Source organism: Cebidichthys violaceus, unplaced genomic scaffold (genome assembly GCF_023349555.1).
Source record: "Cebidichthys violaceus isolate CVI_PGR_0920_01 unplaced genomic scaffold, fCebVio1.0.p SCAF_27, whole genome shotgun sequence".
Classification (NCBI taxonomy): domain Eukaryota; kingdom Metazoa; phylum Chordata; class Actinopteri; order Perciformes; family Stichaeidae; genus Cebidichthys; species Cebidichthys violaceus.
The window spans coordinates 4,560,313-4,566,115 of NW_027176450.1; positions in this window are offsets into that span (position 1 = coordinate 4,560,313).

Consider the following 5,803-nt stretch of genomic DNA (forward strand, 5'->3'; position numbering starts at 1 on the left):
GGTATTTCATTAATTTCACCACTGCCAACATCGAAGAAATTAACCTGTTGCTTGACTCCTTTCAACTGAGCCAAGTATGTCAACATCTGTTCAAATGGTGTAGAACTAACTGGGAGAAAGATTAGAGGTACAAGTGCTCTATATTTCCCTACAATAACATGACATTCAGGGCACATTTTACAGTACTCTTTGACTTGTGTGTACATTCCTGGTCAATATGATCTCCTGCTTAAAGTTTTTTTTTTTAAACATTCAGCTGGCTTAGCTGTCAGAGCAACAGGTTGCAAGGAGAAGAAAAATCATCATCAGCTGGCTCTGGAGCCTCAACGTTTTGCCTCCGACCTGCTCTTTGTGCCTTCTCATTCTTTCCTCAGGTGTGGCTTCTGACTCGTTACCTACCTGTTCACAGTGGCAGACTCGGGCTGTCTGCAGGGCGGGGGCGAACAAAAATGAAAAGTGCACCAGCTGCATGCAGTAGGGCAGGGTTATTCAATTAAAATTCCAAAAGGTCAAGATTGATAAAATCTCATATATATATATATATATATATATATATATATATATATATATATATATATATATATATATATATATATATATATATATATATATGTAGTTGTATAGTAAACGTTACTAGTAAACGTTACTACTGTGTAGTAACAACGTCTCTGTAGTCAACAACTGTCAAATCAAATAAAGAAAGTACACATCAATTATATTTTAACAATTATTATTCTCAGTTTTCAAATTTAACTGGATGGATTATAAATAATACATAGGTATACATAAATAAATGTTCTTTTCATTTCAAGTAAAATAAGGGCTGGATTAAAGAATAACTGACATAACAGAAAGCTTTTGAAAAATGTGCATCTTAAAATAAAGTAATTCATTTTAGAAAAATGTATTTCACTGTAATGCCCTGCAGCTTTAAATTCAGTTAATTCAGGTGTGAAGTGGTGTCAATCAAAAAAGCCACATTATTATATTTTTCTCATCTTCTAACAAGAGAAATGTGTGAGCATGGACTTTATCTGTGGTTATTAAACTACTTGTTTCAGCTCTATTCTCTCTGTTAACATCATAGTTGGTCAGTGAATTAACGTGTTCTGATCATATTGGGCTCTTGGGTTTATTTTCTGTGTCTTCATTTCAGATGTGAGTTGGTACGTTTGCTCAAAAGAGTTGTGCTTTGTCTCGTAGTGGCGCTTTACATTACCGCTTTTAATAATCGTCACGGTCTCTGAACATATGAGACACACTGGTTTTAAACTGTCAGTGGCAGGGACGTGCGGTGCCATCATGACAAGTAAAAATCAAATAATGCTAAAATAAAATAAATATTAATATGTCTCTACTGAGCTGTGCTATAAATGTAATTTCTGTATGATTCCAATCATTTCTACCTTTTTTTATAATCAAAATTGCTGAATTAGTGCATGTCCTGTTCAAACAGAGGAGACAGTGAGGTGAGGCAGCGAAGAGCTGTGCCTCACCTCAGACTGTGAATCCCTCACTAACTGGGTTGAGCACGTGCCTTTTGATTTCTCATTGTTTGTCACCACTGTAATATTTGTAGACACTTTTATTATATGTCCTTTCTTTCCATAGAATAGGTAATGTATTTCACGTCTGTGTAGAACATATTTAGTGTTGCTGATCTGACAGAAACCGCAGTGAAAAAGCACAGAGAAGCAAACATTACTCTGCCTCAAAGAAGAGGGCGTGCGAGAGCCCACGGGTCGGGTTTATGCTTGTTCTGTCGTTGCTCTTCTTCTACACTTTTCTTCTTCTTATATTTTGCTTTGACCACAAGAATGTATGATTCTATATCCAACTTTAAAAATGTCTCAAAAAACAAGGAAATATGACCAAATCAACAGCAGTTCAATGTCGGACAGGTAAAGTAACCTTTTATGTGTTTGTTGTTCTCTTTATACATCCTGGTTGTTACGCAGATTATCGCGGAATCTCAAGATTTTCGTAGGTGGCGCACGCGAGCGCTCCGCTTCTGAAACGCTCCCGGTGGAATCAAATATGTACCTTACCTATGTGTGTGTAATGCTGATATGAAAAACAACCAGTAGTCAATGTGCAAGCTGCCAATTTAATGGTGATTTAAGCTACTCTATTGGGTTCATATATTTGTAAATCTGATTTATGTAGTGTCAGTGCCTCACCAGACACGAAACTCACCGCACGTCACTGGTCAGTGGGGAGAATTCACCGGTAAGAGTCTGTTCATTATTGGTTAAAGACTCTGGTCTCTCTGAACACTTTTCTCTCTTTGGAGAACGTCATGTGAAATAACTTCTGACTCACGTAATAATTCTCCTACTCCTCGTTCTCATTCCTCGTCTACATCTCACTCGAGTCAGGAAACTAGTCAGAATACCCATATTTGATTGGCTGAGCTGCATCACATGATGTGATTTACGCCGCTGAACAAGTGCCGTAAAGGCTGAAAAAGCTGCGCCGGTTAAAATAAAAGCACTACCTCAAAATTGAATAATTCTCAATTATCTATCGGTTTTGGGTCCTGGGTCCTGGGTCCTGATACAATGGCGTCTGGGTCCGGATCCCAACCGCGGTCCGCCTATTAGTGACCCCTGCAGTAGGGCATCAGAGCACAGAACGTTTTTTCTAGAATGTTGGGTAGCCTATATGGCACTGCCAAATGTTTTCTCCATTTAAGGGCACCCATTAGTGCATTGCATCTCTTTTTCTATAACATCCAGGAATGCACGTCATCATGTTTTCTCCACTGGAGGGTCTGCACCCCACAGGGGCACTTCATTCAATTCATTTCAATTCAATTTATTTTGTATAGCCCAAAATTACGAATCACAAATTTGCCTCAGAGGGCTTTACAATCTATACACATGCGACATCCTCTGACCTTTGACCCTCACATTGGAACAGGAAAAGCCCTTTAACATGGAGAAAAAAAGTAAGAAATCTTAGTGAGATCCACAGAGGAGTGATCCCTCTATCAGGATGAACAGAAGTGTGATGGATGTCATGTGTACAGAATGAACAACATAACAGAGTTACAACACATTCAATGCATATGACAGAACCACGGCAGGAGGCAAGGCCATGATCCAGGTATAACCAGGATCCACAGAAACCTGCGAGGCGAGAAAGCACAAAGACTCTGAGGAAAAAGCAAAGTCAGTAATGTGCGGTAATGGTATCAATAATAGAAATAGTAATGTGAGTAATAATAAAAATTATATTAGCAGTGGGTTTCAAAAGGGCCATGGCGGGAAGAAGGAAAGATGAAGGAAAGGGAAGATGCCTATCAAATGTTCTAGTCTCTGTAACAGGATGTAATGGTCAATGGTGTTGAACGCAGCACTAAGGTCTAACAAGACAAGAACAGAGACAAGTTCTTTGTCTGATGCAATTAGAAGGTCATTAGTTATTTTTACCAGTGCTGTCTCTGTGCTATGATGCTTTCTAAATCCTGACTGAAAATCCTCAAATAAACTATTGTTTTGTAGAAAGTCACACAACTGATTTGCGACTGCTTTCTCAAGGATCTTAGAGAGGAAGGGAAGGTTAGAGATAGGTCTATAGTTAACCAACACCTCTGGATCGAGAGTGGGCTTCTTAAGAAGAAGTTTAATTACAGCTACTTTGAAGAACTGTGGTACATGGCCTGTTAGTAAAGACAGAGTGATCATATCTACTAAAGACGTGCTAATTAGTTGTGTATTGCTATGTTGAAGTATTTCTTCACAGTATTCTTCCATTTTACCAAGGCTCAGTTAATGAAATATATAAACCTTCTGACAGGAGACATTTTGACTTGTCAAACACATGTAATAAATAGCATTAATAATACCTGCAGTGGGAAAAGAAGGTGTAAATAATAAAATGGTGTTTGAATTGAATGATGGCTGAATTCCATTTAGCAGTTTTATTTTCATGGTCTTGGTGTTTTTTATGGTGGCTCACTGTGAACACATGAACACCTGTGCTCTTCTTATGACAAGGTGAAACGTGTGGAGGCTGTGAGAAAGGTCCGTCGTGTTGATTTACTGACATGGCTTACACATAAACCTGCACGGAACCAAGCCATCATTATCATAATAATATTAGTAACCTCTGCTTTTACTGTTTTAGACTGTTATAGACAGAACAATGAATAAGCTGCAATTTACAGCATCAGCACTTAAATAAATGATGCTACCTCCTTTTAAACAATGCCATTGTATTAAGCTCTACACATCATTTAATGGATGCTGTAATATATAAATAACTTGCAAAAAGTTTTAAGTATGCAGTTTCAGTTAACAGCTATTGGCCTATATTCCAGGGGTCAGCATTAAGGTAAAACATGGGCCAGTTTTAATATTTGACAGGTAGAAAGGTAGATTTTTGTTTGTTTGATTTCTATAAACCAATCACAGTGTTCCACATCATCTAAAGTGGACTGCTGCTCTCAGGCTGCTTAAGAATAGAATGCGCACACAATTATCTTCACGACTTAAACCTGATGCAAATTAGTCTGATTGCTTGAATTGGAATTTCCTTTTAATTCTTTTAATTGGCTTTCATGGAACCGCTTTAGTCTCGACTGAATTGTTAGGTTTATTTAAGTCGGGTTTTGGACATAAAGCTCCACTTTTCTTAGCTTAAAGGAAAGACATTCAAACTAGTGCATATTGTTGGGAGACACCAACGCAGTGATGGTGCCTTGTTTACGTCTGTACTTGCTGTATTTCCATGGTTTTGTGTATTGATTCTGTATTTGATATAGAAATCTGTCCTCATGCATTTTAGAGATATTATTATAAGGAAAGTCAATCATGATTCATATTTCATATTCATTTAAAAGACTGATTACATAACAACCAAATGACCCTATTTCAGTTGCAACGAGGTGTCTGTAATTTGGGGTATTCAGGAAACTATTGACAGTACTTTTTTATAGTACCCCAATTGATAGAAGGCAGTGTAATCTCTGTCCGCTCTGGGAGTCTACTCAAACCAGACAAACCCACTGTGTTTGAAATTAAAGCAGAACATACTGACAAGGTTGACTTGGTTTGCTTCTCATGGACGAGCCAAGATGATGTATGAGACTCATACTGTGCAGACAGGCAGCTACAAATTTGCTTGGCTAGTTGACTGGTGGGAGGTTGGGTAGTGAGTTGGGGGGGGGGGGCTTGAGTTGTCACATTAAAGCAATGCAGTGAAAGAAAAAGAAGCCTTTGTACCCATTTTGTCTCTTCTGAAACAAAAGAAAAACATTCTCCTGCTCCGATAATTTACATCTGAGCATGAGAACTAAAAAATAAGAATTGAACTCACAGGAGAAAGAAATGTTTGTATAGTGCATTTGGTTTTGGTCGTTTTGGGCGAAATTCTTTTCTTTCTGATTGATCAAAGCATGAATTATTCCACGTGTGCAATGCTCTACATAATCAACAAGTGTTCTGCATCATTTGATCAGTCACATGGTAGACATTTGATTAATGGAAGTGATCTGACTTGGGAAAACAGGCCTCTCTGTGTTACCTCCCCCTTATTTCAACCTCCTCCTCCCCGAGACTGAGCCTTGTTTTCTGCCCCCCCCCCTCATCCCATGCAGAATGAATGGCACAGATGTTGTTGTAACAAGACAGTACCCCATGGTCCCCTTTCCCCTCACTACTCGCTCAGCATGAGGTCTGAAACTTGTTTTTTGATCATTGTTTCCCCCCCGAGTTCTCCCACCGCGGGAGAAAAAAAAGGACCCAAAGAGGAGGGAGATGGGGAGACCAAGAGCAGCCAAATTAAAGAGGGAGGGAAG